Raw genomic sequence first — 22,592 nt, forward strand, 5'->3', positions numbered from 1 at the left:
ACATTGTATGTAACTGTAAGAAATATCTATTTTTAGGTTTCTTTTAGCTGAAATGGTTAAATATAGATGAGGAGAATGGGGATGGGGTAAGGCCATATTTACAACTTTGTTGCATCAGCGTTGTGTGCATGTAGATGTGCTGCAATTTGGGAAATATAAAATTTTCTTGCTTGAAGTAGGGTGTTGGCTGCTCATTTTGTACCGTCTGCTTTTTTCTTTCATAACAAGCATTTTCTGAATATGGTGGGTGGGGGTTGCATGTTAGTTCAGCAACTGCACTCTTTTAAGAGCTTTTGAATTGGCCTGCTAGTATAAAAATAATAAGTTCCAAAAAAGCTGTTTTTGCTGTGCTCATAGTCTAAATTAAAAAACAGCAAGAGTGGATTTAATGTTAAACAATCCTGTCAGCGATTTTCTCTTTAAAATGGCTGAAGTTGAAGAATCATTAAAGCAGATTCAGAACCAAAAGGGAGTGCAGGAGATCATGGTCACTACTTCAGAAAAGCTGCCCATCAAAATGACTCTGGAGAGGACCAATAATGTCCAGTACGATGGACCAGCTGCTGATGAGGCCAGAACCACCATCTGATACATTGACCCCCAGAATGATCCTGCAAGTCTGCTCCAAGAAGAGTGAAATCATGATGCCCCCAGATAGGGGCTACTTCCTTACTGTCATTCAGAATCCAGGCCATTAGACGAGGAACTTGTCACCATTCTATATTTCAGATTTAATTAATCAAAATACTTCTTTATGGGTAAATCTAGACTGATGATACACGTGTGATTGCAATCAAGTGAAGATGTACATCACCCTTCTTTGTCTCAGTATTCCACTTTGGTGAGACACAAACACACTTTCAAATCTGAAATGTTTCTTTTACAACTATTTCTCTGTAAGTTTGGATTATTATTATTTATGGTTGGTTAAGGATGCTTGCACAGCAGTGGCCTCAGAGCAGAGACATTATAGACATTACATCTCTCTCTGCTGTTACCATGGTGACATTTTTGAAGGCCATTTTTTTAAATTAAACATCTTAAATTGTAAGAAAAGGTTAAATAATCCCTTTAATTTAGGTGTAATGCAGCCACTAAATAATAAAATGAGGAGCTGCTGCACTGAATGCACATGATATCATACTTAAATATCATGATATATTATAAAATATATAGAAACTTGTCTTTTTAATATACTCAAGATTAACTATATTCTATTACATCTGCATGCCTATTAGTTGTGATATAATTGCTGTTTGTTTCCAGTTGCATCATTGCTAGCATCTCCTGATGGTTTCCTCTTTGCTTTACACAGAGATTAGGCTCCTCTTAAGAGGTTAAGATGGTGAAATGATGCCAACATCAGGAACAAAGATCAAGTGGACCAGCTTAGGAAGGAGAGAATATGTGGACTTTGACAAATATTGACAAGTCCCTGCTGCCTGGCAAGTTAAAGCTATAGGGCCTTCAATCCGGCTTCCTATCCTGGCTGATGTTTTATGATTAATAACTCTGCTACAATCAATATTGTCTGTAGATGCTTTATAGAAAGCCAAGGCCTGATCCCCAACAATCAAAATTGGCAAGGAAAAACTCCCCTTTAACAAGAAGAAACCTTGAGCGGGACCAGGCTCATATGAGGGAGACCCTTGCTGATGGCTGCATGGGCAGAGAAGGAGGAGACAGAGAAAGAGAGAGAACTGAACAGACATCATTACACCTTATGGCACAAAGACGTGCTGAAGTACACATCAGACCCTGGTTGGGTGGGAGGAGGACGAGACTGGAGGTTAGTGGTGGATCTGAGTCCTAGGCTCTGCTTTCCACCAAAGCTCAGCCCAGACTCGGTGCTCTGGTCCTCCTCATTTTAAAGATTTAGATCACAAAGCTGACTGTGTCCTGGGAGTTGTGTTGAGACCAAACCAAGGTTTGCCCAGAGGAAGTCAGTTGCAGACATTTTGTGGTTAAAACAACTACAAGGCTACTTAAACATTTGGGAATTTGAGACCAACCCAAGCCATCAAAGTCCTCTCAAGTGCAACTGAACAGGCAAGCTGGTGGCTCTGAGTGAAGAGGAGAGACCCCTCCTGGGCCCCAAAGAAGGATCTGTGGTGCAGAGAGATTGTGAGAGGGGGGTGGGGGGTGGGGGCACATCTGGGAGGCTGATAAGCCCTCTTGAGGTGTCGTAGGCCTATCATTGAAACACCAACCTAGGAGGGTGTTCTAGTGGAGGTTCCAACAAGGCGTTCAACCCTTTTGTCCCTCAGACAACAGCATGGCTCCATGGAAACCCATGCTGTAAATTACATGCTGAGTCTGGTCTCTGTATGCTCTGTGCATCCACACGCTGCGTAAACACTGTTTTCAACCATTTGATTTGGCAAGGACAACACCTTGTTTCCATTAAGTGCCTCCTCACTTGTGCCTCTGTACTGCACAAACCCTGCCTTTTTTGTCTTCATCAGCCCCCCCAGTGCTTCAAAGTGAGCCATTACATGTCCCCAGAACATGCTGGAGCTCCATAATGGGCATTAATAACCATCTTCTGCTGTAGCACATGCGGCCAGGAGGCAGGTCGCACTTCAACAGTACAAAGTAAGTAAATAAAAGCTTATCCCAGTACTAAGACAGCTGCTGCTTGGTGTGTCCTATGCACCCATGCTATTCAGCACCTACGGTGCAAAGATTCTGAGCAAAGGAGGAAGAATGTTGATATGACAATACATTATGTGACATATAATTGTTTTCCACAGCAAGAAAGGGTACAAACTAACAGCTCAGCCAGAGGGAAAGTCATTGGAGGTCTTTTCGACAAGTGTCCTGGCATTTTTCCTTCCATACCACTGTTGTTGATGCTCGTTATGCTGTCATACAGGGTTTATTTTCCTATAAGATTGTTATTTTTATCCCATGCAGTATTTGAATGCATAAAAATGTCAGATGTTTTTCTGGACTGAACAAAAAGGCAGATGGGGATAAGAAAGTAGGCAATATGTCGACATGATGTATGAGCCTGGAGGAACAGAAATGAAGCCCATGCTGTTATTGTTATTTACAAAAAGCAAATCTTCAGAGTCCCAATTACTCCTCCCTGGAATTGTTCAGCCTATCAGCAGTATACTTTTCTTCTTAAAATGCTGCCTGACATAAAAATCCTCATCAGCTGTAAAAGCTTTGCTCCTTGTAAATACTTGTAAATGTTTTTAGGTTATTGCCTACTCAAAAGACTAACACTAAGCAAAACCTTAAATCAGTGTTTTTCTGAAATACTATTAGATACCAAGCAATAATTAGTGCCTCCATTAATCACTGTGACTTAATTTTACCGTGACTAACACTTTACCATAAGGATGCGCTCATGCACTGCATGTGTTTTCCACAACCTGATCTAGACTGTCAGACCTGGCTTCCCACACTGCCAACAGCTGTAATTCATTGAAAGAAATCTTTAACTCCGATATCACCCGGTGTGTCATCAAATTGTGAATCCAGGTTGTGTAGAAAGATCAGCACGATGCGCTGAGCGTGGCTGTGAGATAGCAGCAGTGACGGTCCACGGATGATAGCGGTGGAAGAGGATTTGCCAAGGCTGATGGGCAGTCAAAGCTGAAATAAGCTGTACTGCTCTCACAGGGTAGACAGGTTTGGTATCTCAGTTTTAATGTGTAGGGTCAAAACTATCTTCGGTACAGTGTGTGCTCTGCTAAACAGGAAACATTTGTGTCTTCAGATTTGGAAATGCTTTTTCTTGAAATTTAATGTAGGATCCATTATATACAAGATTTTGTATGATTTTAACCCTTTTATGCCTAGTGATCACTATTAGAGACCGAGTTTTTTAGGGATCAGGAGATGTCACCACATGATTGGGCAGGATTGGGGGTGAAAGTCAGCTGAGTGAGGACTATGACAACAAAGTCAATGTGAGTAGAAAACCATAATGAAGTTGTATTTTATTTAAACTCAAATCAAATTGATATTTAAACATTTCCCCCCAGCATCGAGTTCAACATTACATTGATTGCCACTCACCATTTTTGTAGTTTCCATTCAGTTACCGAACACAGCAACACAACTACAATGAACTACACTGGAATAAAGTAGTACTGCCTCTGCAAGCACAAGTTTAACCCCAAGCAGAGCAAATGTAAGAATGGAGGCGCATACTGAAAACACTGCTGTGAACCAGCATTGCTTAAAATCCAAATTGACCAGCAAAGTCAAGAACAACGTCCCGTCTGTCAAGCTAAAAGCGATTTGGGGGAAATCGGCACTTTGTGCAAGGTTTACAGGAATTGAGCATGACGGCGTTGATGCGGAATAGGGTGCATGTAACATATTTGCGGTCCTAGTCAAATACGCAAGCTATTCAGGCACATATAGGATTCCTAGACTCATAATCTGTAACATGCACACTCAAATGTCACTTTAATGCATAAAATAGGCCAGAGCCTGAAAGATTTCTGCACAGCGCGCGCTGGTCATGGCTATTTGCGGTGTTTCCATGTCCAGTGTGAATGGGCATAAGACAGACATACCGTGACTCCTGTACTACATTTATTATTATACAGAGGACGAAAAAAGAGTCTGATTAGGTGGGAGTAGAAAGGGATGGGAGTGGGATTCTTTAAAACTTTAGGTTGAGATTGGGATGGGATGGAATCAACCTTTTGTGAGAGAGGGAGGTTTGTTTTAAAAAAACAACAAAAAAACATTCACACTGGATTGGGCGAGATTGGTTTATTTCTTTGGGAATGGGTGCAGGAGTCAATATTCACTCCGTTGTCAGCCTCTAGTCAACTAGTCAAATGGACAGCTATTCAGCTATTCTTGAATGGTCATTTGATGGCCAGGAAAAATCTTGGCTGAGGTTCATGCATGTAATGGATAATTAAGCAATATCACGTGAGACTGTTTTGCGGACTATCAGCAGTGGTTTGATTCAGTCATAGGTAGATAAGATAGATAATTTCGCAAGTGCTAATACTCAGCATGACAGCATGGCCTCAAGTGTGATATAGATTTTATACAAATGGTATACAATTACAGTTTTTTAGTTAACAGTCGTAAGTGAGAAGAGATTACGATTGTTGGCTAATTTAGTCATTTACTTGGCTCTAACTACACAAATAGTTCAGCAAATGCAAGAAAGACAAACTGCTTTCCAAACACCTGTGCGGCAGAGTGATATTGTCTGTAAAAAGTCCCAGTACTGTTGTATTCTCTACCAGCCCTCATGTCTTGTCCAACAAATTACTTGGTCAGTACTTGCTGTAGTCTAATAGTGTGTAATCATTATTTTTGTCTATCTTTAAGGATATGTGCTGCACTAGCTGCTGGCCCAGAGCATATTTGTGCTGAGATAGGCTACAGCGCCACCCCCATAACTCCAAATTAGAAAACGTGGCAGTTAACAGAAGATGAATGAATAAGTGGAGCCGATTTTAAAAATTGCGCCGGTGCAGTGAACTGTGGTATAACTAAAAAATGGAAATTGCCTGTAGGGGCAGCAAGTCTTCGTGAGAGTGTATGCAGAAGTATAATGAATGACTTTATCAGCAACATCATCCCACAACTTTCTGTGTATATCATGTAAATCCATCTTTTTTTCTGACAAGCTTAGTGCAGCCTAATCTCCACCACAGTGGTTAATGTCACACAAATCTCCACCTATTTGAGTTGTGAACTTATTAATGGTGCCTGTAATGACTGATTGAAACCCTTAGTGGCTCTAGTAAATAGCCTAAATAAAAGCTATAGTGATTTGTTTCTGCAGTGTTTAATCTTGTGGAGAAACAATCATTATTTGGAGAGACCTTATCAACGTATAAATAACATATGGACGGCTACGCTAAATCTTTAAAGAAATGTTTAAGCTTGAATGAAACCTTTCCATCTATAACATTAGCTGGAGATCCCACTAATTTGATTAGTGGGATAATTTGATCCCAGCACTGTTAGTAATGACCTTTCAGCCACATAAATATTTTAAAAAGAATGACAAAGTGAAATATCGGTAGAATCAGTTTGTGGATACAGGCAGACATTTCATTCTTCTCAAAAGGAAAGGAAAGAAACAGTGGATGCTATCAAAAATGTTATTCTCTTTTTTTTTTTTTTACAGAATGATGTGTTTTAATGCTAGACGACAGAAATGTGCATAAAAATCCTTTCATTAAACTAAAATGAGCCAGTGACTTCCTGCAATGTGCTACAACAGTGAAAATACACTGCAAATACACAGACATTTAATATAGAATAAATAATGAAAAAAAAACAGTAAAAAATGCAATTTACTTAGAGTAATTGTAACAATCGTGTACTAGCATGACAGCCTTGATGCTTAAAAGAACGCGTTTTAATTTTACATGACATTATTTTCAAAAACAGCACTGATTTTAAGCCACATTCAGATTTTCTGCTGATTGATATACTATAAATCTATCTCACCAATTTCTTGCTATTATGTCTTATTTCATATTTTAATTCACCTTTTTAAAAAGACAACAAAAACAAAACACTATCTCGGTGTGTTGAAATGCTGATAAACATCGAGTCTTTGAATTTGGAAATGGATATTGCTTTTGGAAAAGCCGAACAGAGGTTAGGGATAAATGAATAAAAACACCCACCACTGTTGTATTACAGGCCACTGTTTTATCTTGCTTTCCATAAACCCAGATTCTTGTTTTAGGACGCATGAAATAGATGATTGCTTGGAAATCTCCAATTTTCCTGCAGGTCAGAACAATGTAGGATACAATTTGGCGCACTGGTTTCTTAAAGTTCCTGCAAAACATCTGATAAAATAGGGGTGACTTAACATTGAAGGGATCTAAGAAAAGGGCGATAGATTTGACAAGCGAAAACAACAAAGTGCGTGAGGACCCTTTTTATTATGTAGCCTCAACCACATAATAATAGCAGCATCAGCTCATTAGAATGTATATCACTTCTACAAGGCGGGTGTTGATACCCAACTCCACGAATATTTCGCATCTGCATGGTGGGAAGGGCTCTGCATGATCACACAGTAAATGAGATGAAAGTGTACAAGAGTAGTTGGTATTCCAGGCAGCCCATGTCCTTGTAACAGCGTGGAATTTTTGTTTTATCTCATTGGAGGATCTCATCCATTATTTAAAATGCAAGTGCAAAACCGACAGATGCTCCTCAATAATTCTGACAAACTCCCTGCTTCTACTCTCTCTGTCTCTCTCTCTCTCCTTTTTCTGTCTTGCTTTGACTCTTTCCTGTTTTCCCCTGGTGCCTGCTATCTCCCACACCTCTGCCAATGCCTATCACAGCGACTTGGATGGGTGTCGGCAGACCCTAGCGGGGCCCAAATTGAAGCCGGGAAAGGGTAAAAGGAAAAAACTGTGTGATAAAGGCCAACACAAATGAGAAGCTGCACATGAATATATAATGCAGCAATTTGAAGAGACACTGTTGTTTGTTAATTTCCTGCCTGGCACATATATATTATTAAAATATGCAACTTTGAACTTGTGATGTGCACATGCAGATTACAGTGGGGCTTATCAAAACGCTTGGACACCCCTCTGAACATGATGTTGATGATGACCTATAGTTCCTCAGATTTACTTGTATTTTTCCCCACATTACTTTGCCTAGAAACACACTTTTAATATTTAATAATGCACAACTACATATACTGGTCACGCAGAAGAGGTGGATTTTAATGTCAATGTCTATTTGGTTGATTCAGATTGGCTGTATTACCAGTTTTGCATATTTTTGACGTTAACGTCTTTCTGTCAATTGGGAAATGTTCATCTACAGTTGATCAAAAGGTGGCACTGTTGATCCTTGTAGAGGTGATATTATGTCATTGGCAGAGGCAACACTTAGTCTTTTACCAGTCCAATCTGTTGTTGAGAAAGTAGGGAGAGTAAGTATTCATCTTTAGGACTGGCCTGCTGTATATTTCGAGGTGAGGCATGTGCAGAGGGGTTTCCAGAAATGATCCTCATCTGACTCTGAGGTGATCAATTATGGATTTTTTTAATGGCTTTGAGTTATTCAAGTAACCTTTTAACAGCTGCATTGTGTAAGTGGTAACAATGTGCCCGTTTTTATGCATTTTCGTTTTTAAAAGTATTATCTCATTATCAAGGTTGCCATGAAAACAGGAGTGTTTTCTAATCAATTCTCTCATGGCTTGAAGCTCAGGTGTCCCCTTCAGTGAAGCACTCACATGGAAGGACACATCAAAATAAAGTCCTTCCCTCCTTTCAAAAATGACACAGCATTCGCTTCCTTGCTTGTTAATGCTTTATCGCTTTAGTTTAGGTCTCCTGTGATGATAACACACAGCGACGTGTTGTGACATTTTCAGACAATCAATAATTTCATGTGCAGCAGAGGATGGTCATTCTCTGACTTAAAATATGTTAAAATGCCACATGCTTTCACTGAATATAAATGAAGCCAGTTTTTTTCCCCCACAATTTGAAATATCAGGACTTATATGGAATTCCCTGAATTCTTCATGAAAACACAAAATTTGCTAATATTAACAGGGAAGAAGTTATCACATCTAAACCAGTTAACTGAACCAGCTTTTTTTGAACTAAGGTAATTTCTGTGGACTGTTATTATTTATTGTTCATTTTATTTATTTTTACATAAAAAATGGTCAGATATATGATAAAATCTTAAATTGAGTGCATTTTCTCCTAAAAACTGAAATTTTTGTCATCCTCATTCTCATGTTGCATCTTTGACTGGCACTTTCAATCTTATAATTCATGCACTTGTTCCTGCATTTGATACAGTAAAATGGGAGTAACATTCGGAAGGTCAGACACACCACACACCTAATGGATTCTACTTCCTGTTTGTAAGTGTGATGCAGTCTGAACTTCAGCCCCACCCTCCTTCATATGTTTATCAATATGCAATGCTACGGAAAAGTCATTTACATCCTCAGGCTCTCTATAGAACCATCACCAGCGGGATTGCCAATTCCTAGGTCATCATATCTCCTTTTTCCAAGCAGTCACTCATGCTTAACTGGCATCGAATTGGTTGTTCTTCCAGTTTACCTTACTTCTTCCCTTCCTACATCAATCTCATACTCTGCTATTGTAACAGTTTCTCAATTTTTTATTCCTCCTTCTAAACCATGGCAGTTATGTTATGTATGCCAGCTATATGATTCCATCTTCCCAACAATCTAATTCTTTACACTGTAATACCACTTCTCTTCTTCCTCAGCGATATATCCCAGATGTCTTCAGCCATCAACTTAGTGACACGGCTGAACTACTCCATTCCTCCACTAAGCAAAATGTACATCTACAGTGGCCAGCTAGTTTAATCATTTTATTGTCCCACCCCCTGAATGATAAACTTTGTTCTGTGACAACTGTTTAAGATTTTATAAGCTTTTCAGCCTCAAAGCATTTATGTGCAAAGAAAACAAACATTCGTGGAACACTTTTGCAGAGTTTGAAACACATTTGCAATTTAAACAGTTTTACATTTTTACAAAACAAAATGAGAAAAAACAAAATTTACATTTACAAAAACAAATTAACAAAATGGGATAAACTCCAAGAAATGATGAAACAAATTTGCAAATTGCAGAACACTTTCATCAACTCTAAGACAAATCAGCAAATTGGATGGACATGGATGACTGGAAGTCAGTGACAAGTCGTTGTATTGGTGCTGTTGCAAGAAAGCTTGCCACCAAAACCAAGAAAAATAGTTAATGTTTTCCCCTTTTTGTTTAACAGACTTTACATACAGAACATTTGATGTGTTGTGTGTATATTACAACAACCATTATTAATTAACATGTGGTCAGTTAAGTAACATCCTTCATAAAGTATAAAATTGTCTAAATGTAATAATATATGTAGAAAAAAACACAGGTTTTGTCAAACAATAAAGTCAATGTTTTATCCTTTTTTGAATTAATATTATCAAAATGACTTGAAATCCATAAATGCTTTTGGAAAGAGCCAAATTCAATAGCTTTATTTTATCATAACCATCAGCATGCCACATAAGGTACTTTCCATGACATGGAATTGGCTCTACACGGCTTGACTCAACACAGAAAAACTGCCTGTTTGAGATGTTTCAGTCAGGCTTCAGAGCTCATCACAGCACAGAAACAGCACTTATTAAAGTCACTAATGATCTTCTTATAGCTTTAGATCATGGAATGGTTTCTATGCTGGTTCTGCTGGACCTCAGTGCTGCTTTTGATACAGTTTATCACAGCATCCTGTTACAGAGACTGGAAAATGGGATTGGCATTAAAGGGACAGCACTAGACTGGTTTAGATCATATTTATCAGACAGATACCAGTTTGGTCATGTCCATGGCATTCCCTCTTCATACAGTAGGGTTAGCCATGGAGCTCCACAAGGTTCTGTACTTAGACCAATCCTTTTTACCTTGTACATGCTTCCATTTTTTTTTCTTTTAGTACTGTACACCACTGGCTACTTCTGTAACACGTGAATTTTCCCGATGTGGGATCAATAAAGTTTTATCTTATCTTGGAAAACTTTATTCGGCAGCATGGGATAAATTTTCATTGTTATGCTGATGACACTCAGCTATATTTATCCATGAAACCAGAGGAGACAGAGCAGTTAGTGAAGCTTCAGACTTTTCTTAAAGACATAAAGTCTTGGATGTCTTCAAATTTCCTCCTCCTTAACTCAGGAAAAACTGAGGTCATGGTGTTTGGTCCTGAAACCTCTCAGGTATAGATTAAATCACATGATCACTCTAGATCAGGGGTGTCAAAAAATAACAATAACAATAATACTACAATTAACTACCGTAGGAATAATATCCTTCACTGAATGTGAAAACCATTCAAACCCATGTCTTGGAGTAGCAAGAAAAACTGCATAAAGGAAACATTAATTATAGCTCAGTTTGCTACACACTAATCTACTCCTCCCAGCCAGATACCTGGCATCTCTTCTTGGATGCTAGTAAGTCAATGTCTGGGCTCAGGCTCTGAGTTGAGCAAACCCTCAGGATCGAACAAAGGTGCTCATCAGTCAGACGTTTCCTGTGAGATGTTTTGGTCATCTTCATCGAGGAGAACAGTTGCTCACATAGATAAGTGCTGCCGAACATGGAGAGCATCTGAGCAGTTTCAGTGTGGAAAAGCGGCATTGTGACAGGGATGAAATGTGGAAACTGTGAAGCGCCCACAGCATCATACTTTGACTTCAGCGTGTCACTACACTGAAGTTCGATCAGCTCGATTTGGAGGTTGGTTGGTGCATTTTCCATTTCAACTGCAAAAGGATTACTGAGCAGTTCAAACCTAGATCTCTGGATATCAAAATCGGCAAATCGCTGGTGAACTCTGTGGAGTTTTTCAGCAAACTCTGTGCGTGGGAACACGACAGTAGAGAGCTGCGTTTTTATGGTTTGGCGGCAGGGAAAATGAGCCAAATTTTCTTGCAGCATCTGATTCTCCCACAGGCATAGCTTCATTTTAAAAGCCCTCACAGCAGCATGCATGTCTGTGATGATGCGCCCCCGCCCCTGAAGCTGCAGGTTCAGCGCATTGAGACTGCTCGTGATGTCACAGAGAAAGGCCAGCTCACACAGAAACTTTTCCCCCCTGAGCTCTGTGTCTTTCCCTTTGGTTTCCAGAAACTGACATATTTCCTCACGCAGCTGAAAACATCTGTTCAGGACTATTCCTCGGCTCAACCATCTCACCTCTGACCTTTCGCTCTTATAAAGTTAACTCCACGCATAGCAATTCTTGATGTATGATGCAGTGATAAACAGTTAGTTCACCAGCACAGTTCTCCTCCTGCATCTTCTCCCGAAACCTGCCCACCAGTCCACTTTTTAGACCGCACATCGCTGGCGCACCATCCGTCGTTAATGCCACAAGTTTATCTAACGGCAGCTTCATGTCAGTAACACATTTGTAAACCTCTTCAAAGATTTCCTTGCCTGTGGTTGTGCCATGCATCGATTTTAATCCTAAAAGTTCCTCCGTTACACGCAGCTTTGAGTGCACTCCATGAATGAAGACTGACAGCTGGGCAGTATCAGACGCATCACAGCTCTCATCTACAGCTCTCATCTGCAGCGAGGGAGAATGCCACAAAGTCTTTTACCTTTTCCATCAGCTGGTCATATAGATTGGTGGCAAGCTCACATGTACGATCAGCTACTGTATTTCTGCTTATGCTCACAAATTGTTTGCTTTTGGGCACACAAGGTCACAAACTCTCAGCATGCAGTTTTTCATAAACTCTCCGTCACTAAAGGGCCGGTTGGCTTTTGCGATCTCCGCTGCCACAATAAAACTGGCCTTAACAGCAGCCTCACTTTGTGATGTGGCTTTTTTAAACATAGTTTGTTGTGAAACCAGTTTGACACCTATGCTCTAGATGGTATCTCATTAACATCTAGTCTCTCTGTGAGGAATCCAGGAGTAATTTTTGATCAAAATCTCTCCTTCAACTCACACATTAAAATAGTCTCTAGAAGTGCCTTTTTTTTTTAAAATGGTAAACATCTCAAAGATCAGAAAGCTACTAAAGGCTGGTCCAATAGTCCAGGCTGGACTATTGTAATTCTTTATTATCAGGGTGTCCAAACACCTCTTTAAGAAGCCTCCAGGTGATCCAAAATGCTGCAGGAAGAGTTCTGACAGGTATTGACAAAAGAGATCACATTACTCCTGTACTGGCGTCTCTTCATTGGCTGCCCAATAAATTTAGAGATTACTACAAGGACTAGAACTACAAGGTCCTCTGAGGCCTAGCTCCATCCTACCTGGAGGAGCTGGTGACACCCTACCAGCCCAATAGACCGTCCGCTCTCAGAATGCTGGTCTACTTGTGGTCCCCAGAGTCTCTAGAGGTAGAATGGGGGGCCGAGCATTTAGCTACCAGGCCCCCCTGCTGTGGAACCAGCTCCCTGTTCAGGTACGGGAGGCTGACTCCATCTCTACTTTTAAGATTAGGCTTAAAACCTACCTCTTTTAAAAAGCTTATTATCACTAATTCTGTAGTTGCAGTTACTATCATAGACAGACAAATTATCATACATAGGGGGTCGACTAATCATTAGGTTAACATCTTAGTTATGCTGCTATAGGCCAAGGCTGCCGGATGATCACCTGACAGACCTCTGTCACCCCACTGGGAAATGGTCTCCTCTCCTCTCCTCTCCTCTCCTCTCCTCTCCTCTTTATCACATAGACTAGTGATGTTATTTCTTGTGTAGTTTTTCTGCTCCCCCCCTTCTGTATTCATCTACAGGTATTGCCGCCTTCAGAGCTGCATACTGACCTCCGACCCCACTGACCCACTCAACCTGACCCTACCGGCAACCTACTTTACTAAATATAATGTATTTCTGTATGTACTCTGTGGACTATGTGTGCCTATTCTCTCCTCTACCTCTGATCTCATCTCCCCTCCCCTCCTCTCGACTCGACTCGACTCGACTCGTCTCGTCTTGTCTCCTTTCCTCTCGCTGTACCTACTCTCTCCTCTACCTGTCCTCTCCTCTCCTCCTCTCTCTACCCAGCCGGCCATCAGCAGGAGGGTCCCCCTACATGAGCCTGGTCCTGCTCAAGGTTTCTTCCTGTTAAAGGGGAGTTTTTCCTTGCCACTGTTGCTTGTTTGGGGTTAGTCCCTGGGATTCTGTAAAGTGCCTAGAAACAATTTTGATTGTAAAAGACGCTATACGTATAAATAAAAATTGATTGATTGATTGATTGACGCCAGCGGTGAGGGATGCCGTCAGGCTAAAGAAGGAGTCGTAGCGGGCCTTACTGGCCTATGGGACTCCTGAGGCAGCAAATAGGTACCGGCAGGCCAAGCGGAGTGCAGCTATGGCGGTTGCCGAGGCAAAGACCCGGGCATGGGAAGAGTTTGGTGAGGCCATGGAGAACGACTTCCGGACGACTTCGAAAAGGTTCTGGACCACCATCTGGCGTCTGAGAAAGGGGAAGCAGTGCACTGTATAGTGGCGATGGTGTGCTGCTGACCTCAACTCGGGATGTTGTGGATTTGTGGAAGGAATACTTTGAGGACCTCCTCAATCCCACCAACGCACCTTCCAACGAGGAAGCAGGGCCTGGGGACCTGGGGACAGGCTCTCGTATCTCTGGGGCTTAAGTTGCCGAGGTAGTCAAAAACTCCACGGTAGCAAGGCTCCGGGGCTGGATGAGATCCGCCCGGAGTTCCTTAAGGCTCTGGATGTTGTAGGGCTGTCGTGGTTGACTTGACTCTGCAATATCGTGTGGACATTGGGGGCAGTGCCACTGGATTGGCACACCAGGGTGGTAGTCCCTCTTTTTAAGAAGGGGAACCGGAGGGTGTGTTCCAACTACAGGGGGATCACACTCCTCAGCCTCCCTGGTAAGGTCTATTCAGGGGTATTGGAGCGGAGGGTCCGCCGGATAGTCGAACCTCGGATTCAGGAAGACCAATGTGGTTTCCGTCATGGGCATGGAACTGTGGACCAGCTCTACACCCTCAGCAGGGTCTTTGAGGGTGCAGGGGAGTTTGCCCAACCAGTCCACATGTGTTTTGTGGACTTGGAGAAGGCATTCGACCGTGTCCCTTGGGGAGTCCTGTAGGGGTCTCGTTGTGGTGAAGAGAGGGCTGAGACAAAAGGCGAAGCTCTCGATTTACCGGTCGATCTTCGTTCCTACCCTCACCTAGGGTCATGAGCTTTGGGTAATGACCGAAAGAACAAGATCACGGGTACAAGTGGCCGAAATGAGCTTCCTCTGTAGGGTGGCTGGGCTCTTCCTTAGAGATGAGATGGGTGAGAAGCTCTGCCATCCAGGAGGAGTTCGGAGTAGAGCCGCTGCTCCTCCGCATTGAGAGGAGCCAGATGAGGTGGCTTGGGCATCTAGTTCGGATGCCCCCTGGACGCCTCCCTGGTGAGGTGTTCAGGGCATGTCCCTCCGGTAAGAGGCCCCTGGGAAGACCCAGGACACATTGGAGAGACTGTCTCTCGGTCTGGGAACGCCTGGCAATCCCTCCGGACGAGCTGGAAGAAGTAGCTGGGGAGAGGGAAGTCTGGGCCTTTCTGCTTAGGCAGCAGCTGATGTTCATCCCATTTTATCTACTGGCAACAGATGAGCTCCTCATGCGCGACGAATGCACAGACGTTGTTGCTGCTGGTTACTTTCAACATTACTATCAGCAACGTACAAATCTTTTCAGTAGATGTTGTCGTTTGTCCTCCAGTGCATCCATTGCTCTTTTTCACCTCTTATATTAAAAATATCTCAACTGTTTTAAGAAGCCGTTTTGCACTCATTGTGCGTCTAATGCAACAGGCTGATAAAGATGTCGAGCACACATCAAAAATGCTTTGTTTACTTAATCTACTGCATTTAATGTTCTTCACTGTGTCTTATCTACCTCAGCGGCAAGAAGGAGAGCTTCACTTTCCCCTCCCCCCCAAAGTTTGTGCTGCAGTCCTCACAGAAATCTCTGATTTGAAGAACACTTCAATATACACTGGCTCAGACTAACTGGTGCGATTAGGACCCAAAAGCAGCACTCTGGAAAACTGGACCGTGGTAATGACCTTTATTAGCACATGGGCAAACAGGAACTCAGGCAGACAAGGAAGCACAGGAAACAGTCCGTTCTTCAGGCCCACAAAGTCAGTGGGTTTCAGGCTCGGGGATTGGGTCGAGCAGAGTAGGAGTGCAGAACCGAGGGGGGAGGACGTAAATCCTCGGAACCGTATAGTCCTGTTTACAGCGGGCAGGAGTGACAGAACGGGGCTTACAGGAGATGAGGCCGACGATGTAGCTGAGCAGACTGGGGGTGAGCACCAGTGAAGTCAGGGCCACGCGGAGAAGTCAGGACCAGGCTAACGGGCAGGAACCAGAAACGCTGAGGCAGAAGTCACGGTCAGGGGCAGAAAGCAGGAAGGTTTTCCAGTGAACAGGCAAGGCAGGCAGAACGAAGACAGGCAGGGTCGGTAACAGGTAATCTGGCAGGGAAATAACACTGGAACGTCTCGCATCAGAAGAACAATCTGGCAAGGGCTGAGAGTGCAGGGGAGGCTTATAAACCGGGCTGATTGGGAATCGGCTGCAGCTGTGCTTGCAGGTGAGTGGAGTTGAGCTGACGGGGTGGGAGTGGCTGGCAGGTGGAGTGGAAAATTACCGGGACAGGAGGGAACTGGGGGAACGGGGCTGTGACACAGACTTTGTGATGCTCTGTGTAAATTTGCTTCTATTCCTTTTGGCTTGTGTCTTCATTTATTGACTTTATTGGTTCTGCTGCCAACAGAGCTTCACAGTCCAGCTGCTCCCTAATTGTGCATGTCAGCGGTTTGGTGCTGGACGGGTGCTACAGTAATTTATCATAGAACAGTTGCAAGCTGTTGAAATCTTTAAATGGTCACTGCTTGAGAGTTTGCTGACTAGCAAATCAAAAAATCACACATACTACGTCAGGCTTAGAGCAGGTCAAACATGGATTACTGTTGGAGACTGCGGAGACTCTTTTAGAACATTTTTTTCAAACTTTGATTTGTGATTTTAATAACTGACTGATCTGTAGCACATGGATATTATTTTTTACAAATTATTACTACAATAATTTACTAAAATATTATTTTATGAGCTACAAATTGCTACACATTAGCTAATTCTTACATTAAGCCTAAAAGGAACATTGTAGATGACTGTGTGTGAGAACGCATAAAGTGTGTGTTTAGGTCTGCTTGAAGAGAACGAAGAAAGCCATGCGTTTATGGTCAGATGATAGCTCAGCTGCTCAGAACAGACCAAAGTAACATTTAGAAGGGCCACTATATCTCTCTTTCTCATCCACAGCAAAGGGCTTCCATGTCTGGATTCATTCAACAGGCATCATTGTACATATATACTGCTCGGATAAAGTTACTGTCATTTACAAGAGCTGTTCTCCCTTTACAACATTCAGCATGAGATGAACTAAGTACACAGCTCCATACAAATAAAGCTGATTGAAACTGCATGCCAGAGCACCCCAGGTGATGGGGCTCTGCAATGCAATGTAATCCTGATTATTTTCTAATTGGTGAACCTTTCTAACTCTTGCCCAGCCAATTTGTAACAAAGCATGGATACCATGACGGGCTGCTTTTAAGAGATTGGCTGTTGTGCTGGAGTCAAACAGAGAGGAAATCTCTGCAAATTGGGAAGATTTATAATGCACCACAGAAGTTGTCTTTCAACCTTGAAATTGTAAATAAGTTGTATTTACCCCTACACCTATGGACACCCTACACCTATAGATGATTTTGGTGTTTTATAAACAAAATCAAGATGAGCTACATCGGTGAAATCTGATTATTGTTGAATTCTCAATAGCTATTGGCTTTAGTTGAAAATCTAAAAATTGAATTAATTGTTTGATTCTCATTTCTAGCTTGAAGGACTAAGGATCTGAGCAGAGTCCCACTGCACTGTTTGCCAATCAGTATTCCTTTCAAGTAGAATTCACCTGTTGTACCATGACACAGAACCCTGAAGCTGCGGAGGGTGTGTGTGCTCATGTGTGTGTGGATGTGTGTGTGTCTGAAATAGGACACGTGAGTCTGTTTTTGTTTGGCTCTGAATGAATTCAGACTGTTTTTTGCACATGCTGTCATGAATAACTGATGCCATGGTAACAAAAGCATCTGCTCTCTGGGAGTTGGCAGTATTACACTGCAATAAAAGAGAATCAGGTCAGGCCCTCAGTGACTCCGTTGTGTTACACTATGGGTCAGGACAAGCTAAAGTAGGAAGCACAAGGGAGAGATGAAGAGTGATGTGGAGGTTTGGAGTTCCCCTCAACATAAATAAAATGCTAATGAATCGGTCACTTTATTGTAGGCCAAAAGCTTTTAAACCACGCCAGCTGATGCTTGTGAGAAGGTTATTTCCTCCACATTAAAAATCCATATATAGCAGCGTTCCTAAACATTGCAGGAACTATATGTTGCTCCACACAAAAACACATTTTCATTCAATTTTCTACCTCACAATCTGAGAATATATATATATAAAGGAATTCAAAATAACTTGTTCCAATAACAATGTTACAATAACTGACAGTTTCCAAGGACATACAACAAATCAGTGGACACGTTTAAGCTTTGTAAGATGCATGTTATCATGGGTTAAAATAAACATTCCTTCTATTTTCAGTGAGGAGCGATGATTTCCCCTTATAGATGTGGAAAGGATTCGTATTTATGGAGCACAAGTGCGTACTCATCTTGACAGCAGCTTGACTCACTGATGAGAGGGTGGATCACCATTTTTTTTCCAAGGATACTTGTGTTAGCTGCTATCATTCCCCTCAAGACTGCCATGACACTCCGTAATGCCAGCTGTTATTAGTGATTAGGGGACTGACAGAAAGACTCAGCAGGCACACGGGGAAAGTTCAAACAGTTTAATGAAGTCTATAGTGGCAGCACAGGTGTCCAATCAGGTAAGGACAATGGTCTCCCAAATGACAGGTTAAAAATATGTGTGAAAAATAGACAGGAAAATCAATCTGGCATGTTCAGGGAGGGTGGCGAGGAGACAACCACAATGGAGGGAAAGACAGGTCAAGGAAGAAACAAGACAAACATTGACAAAATTTATAAGCACAAAGTACAATCTCCATAATGCCACCAGAGTTGCAATATATCAGCTCAACCAAAACGTCTGTACGCCACAACCTCAGTAAGGTCCCTGTCCCTCTCCTATCAGGTACAGATATTATCCTGTTTATTCAGCTTTTGACAGGACATTACTTCCTTCCTTTGACAGGAAGTTGCTCGTCATTCTTCCTGAAATGTGTGTGTTTTTTTGTGGTTGCAAAATATTGTTAAGTTATTGCAGTGTAAATTGATAGTGCCAATGGCCAACAAATTAAACCATACATGTATAGATAAATGAGCATTCTTAACCCATACAGCTGATATAGTTTTATCACATCAGTTTCAATTTTTAAAAAGCAAAAACAAATTATGTACATGAGAAAAATAAAAAAAGTAAAACTTGCATTATAGAAGTCTACATTTATTGACTGTTCTTTATATGAATTTGTTTCTAGAGTTACTGTAGTTTATGGGTACTTTACCTTATTGGACACTGGTCTTTGGAGTGGTCTTACGCATCCAGTAAAAACACCAAAATACCATCGGATCCTTTAATATAAATGCTAAAATGGCACCATATTAGCAAAATCCTTCGGCGGGCTGGGGATTGTTAGAAAGTCTTGCACCTCTTTTACCACACCAACGTAGAAGCCTGCTCAGGGTTTATTGTGCCCAGAATGCATCAGTACATAGTGCTCAAGCATAACTGTACGGCTGCCATAATCCTCTCTAATTTGCAGAGCTCAGAGAACACCGTGTTTTTCAGTCTCGCTGCACAATACTTTCACACTGGTGTGACTGTTTTGACATGCAGGCATCCTACATTTGTGATTGTATTTGGGCTCTGCTTTCCGCAGATACTTTTCGTCGCCTATCGAAGAAATTGAAATGGCTTTTCAAAACACATATTAGCACGCCAGTGTCTGGAGTAAAAATGTCAAATCCAGCCAGCGCATTTTGACTGTGTGCCTCTATTATTACAGCAGCAATGTTGTGTTTCAGCTGGAGCATGACTGGAAATGATACGTATTTGGGATATTTATTATCTGACTATACATCTTTATATGAGGAGGTAGACAGATAACCTGCAATAAACTCCAAAAATGTGATGCACCTGCCACACATTTACACAAAGTCATTTAAATAATGATTTGTGTTGTTGGAAAAGAAAAAAATTCAAATAGGTCCAGGTTGACATTTTGAGGCCATTTACAAAATGTTTCATTACATGTGGGTTACAAAATATTGTATTATGTGCATTTTATATCCCTTCGAGCAGGGATGGTCATCAGAGGTTGTAGATAAGGAGGCACTGAGGTGAGTCCTTAAAGTGTAAGATTACAGTGCGGTAATATCATAAAGAATATAGGTTAGATTGGCCTGCGGGTTGTTGTAAATGACAATTGGTTCTCAGTCAACTCAACTGGATAACATTATTTAAATTGAGTTCAATTTAAATTTACAGTTAAATCTGTGCGTTTTTAAAAAATCTGTAATGCCTGTATGAAAAAAATCTGAATTTTTTAGTATTATTTTTATTGAACACAATTATATTACAGACAGATCTACATTCATGTTTAATATAGAACTAACAAAACTGATGAAAATATTAATGATGACACCAACAACAAAAACAATAATAAAAAGTCATTATGCTGGGCTGCATTTCATGCCTACAGATTAGGCTGTCATGACTGGATTTCAGGTAGAATCAATCCCCAGAAACCCTGAGTATATATTTGATCTCTTCTAGGCTTGGATGGAGTAGAAGGTTGCTCAACAAGAGGGAGACATGTATAGCAAAATCCTTCTACATGCAAGTAAAATGGGGAACGCTTTTGTGTTTTTACACTTCTTGACAATCTGCCTGTCATCTGGTGCCGTGACAAAGATTGCTTAAGGTTGCAGGTCTGGGTATAGTGCTTTTGAAAAAATTCTGAAAATCGCTGACCAGTAATCAGCAAGGGAGGAACATAGCCGAAACATACAGTATGTGTCAGCATTGCCGTGGCATGTGGCATATGAAGCAATTCTCATCTAAGTTGGGACAGAATCCAGCTAACCTAGCTCAGGGGTGGGTACAGCGTTATTCATACTGCAGAAAATGCAAACTTCACGACTGAAACATTTTTTTTACCAGATTTTATCATCAGTACATGAAAAGAGAAACACCTTCAACCCTGATTCAAACCAACTTACATTTGCTGCTGATTTCCAATCTGTTGACAGTTTCTTCCATTTCTGTGTGGCATATGTGACACCCACACATCTCCACAATAAAACACATTATGTGTTTGTTTGCAGACAGCGGTGCCCTGATGACATGTTAACAGCATTTCAGATGCGTTGTGATACTCGGCCTGTTCAAGCTTCAAGCTTATCGACACTCGCCTGTTGTGAGTATGGTTAGGAGGAACAGGCCTGGAATTTTTCCTTTTCTAACATTTGTCTTTATTTTCCTCACAGGTATGTGAAAATAATATGTTTGAATAAATTCACAGTTGCTAGGAATGAAAGACAATCATTGTGTTAGAATCTAAGCTGTTAAATATTTTGGAAGAAATTGATTTTATGCATTTTATAAATATTCTGTCAAAATGCTGTGTTAATATTGGCTGAGACTTGACATACTTGTTTTTGTTTTATATGTTACATATAATCTTAATTGTTGTTAAAAGCTGGAATTTATAGTTATAAGGTCAAATCGTCCAAGTCAATATGTTGATCCATTCGACAATGTCAAGATATCTAATTGACTCGTGATTGTGAGAATATTGTGCCACTGAAAATATTTGACTTTGTCATTATAGTTTGCTGTTTGTATTTCTATACACATATCTGAGCTAAAGAGAAACATTTAGCTCTGGATGTACAGTTAAGTATTGAGGAGATAGTGAAGTTGTGTGCATTGTTTATAAAACTTTTTAAGTGTGGCTAGAAGAAGGAGTTTTTCCTTTTATAACATTTGTCTTTCTCACAATCCAAAAACAAATTAAATCTGGGTACCACCCATGACATGTAATACATAGATGCTAAATCTGCTTGAGGCTTTTTTAGGGAGTCCAGTCAGAACGATGTTACAGTCATCCAACCTACTAGAAATGAAACTGCGGATTCATTTTTCCTCTTATTGTAACATTTAAAAAAAGTTGACAATTATAGGTCTTTGGATTGTAGGGTTCTTAGGCAAACTGACTTTTAAGGTATTTGCTTACAAGAGTCTCTTTCTCTGTGTTTCCAAAGACAATAACATCAGTTTTTTTCCCCAGAAACATTTGCTTCAACTGAGACTGTTAACTTGCTCTAGACAGTGAAACAGTGCTAAATAAATTTATGTGTCATCTGCTTAACTGCGGTAACGGGCATTAGCATTCTGTAGAATTAGGCAGAGAGGCAACAAAGAAGAAGCATATACAAACTTTTTCAATGGTCACAAAATAACTTTGTGTCTTCGATTAAGATCTGAAAGATACCGAGACAGTTCCACTGTGCCGACGTGTCAAGTCTGTTTAACAGTATATTTTGGTCTGCAGTGTGAAATGCAGCACCTAGAGCCAGGCCAGAACTGACACTGTGTACCTGATTGTAACAGATGCTATATGAATAAAGATTGATTGATTACCTTGTAGGGTTGCAGAAGACGTCTGGCAAAAAATTATTTATACAAAGCAATTATACAGAACAAATGACGTTATTTACCTTTGCTTTAATACATCAGAAATTTTAGTAGCTAGTCTCGCTCCTTATACATCAAAGCTGTAAGGAGTGTTGACTATAATTGCCTTTCATTTACTAATCAGGGGTGTCAGTGTGTGTCCTCTTAGTGTTTATTAGACAGCCTATCAGCAGAATGTTTGTCTGGCTTTCTCTGCCAACCAATTAGGGAATACTCATGATTGTAGCGCATCCCCATCCCGTCTTCTCTGTTCTCCCTTTCTTTTAACACCCTTTTTTA

At 41.0% G+C, this 22,592-nt stretch overlaps 1 long non-coding RNA gene across 1 annotated transcript; it reads left to right on the forward strand.

The window, feature by feature from the left end:
* The first annotated feature begins 2,500 nt into the window (after nt 1-2,500).
* On the forward strand, nt 2,501-22,243 carry LOC115251211 (uncharacterized). The gene is made up of 3 exons (XR_003889774.1): nt 2,501-2,595; nt 20,942-21,033; nt 21,104-22,243. It is a non-coding gene; the product is annotated as an uncharacterized lncRNA (long non-coding RNA).
* Nucleotides 22,244-22,592: the final 349 nt, after the last annotated feature.

This window comes from Takifugu rubripes, chromosome 1, assembly GCF_901000725.2.
Source record: "Takifugu rubripes chromosome 1, fTakRub1.2, whole genome shotgun sequence".
Taxonomy (NCBI): Eukaryota; Metazoa; Chordata; class Actinopteri; order Tetraodontiformes; family Tetraodontidae; genus Takifugu; species Takifugu rubripes.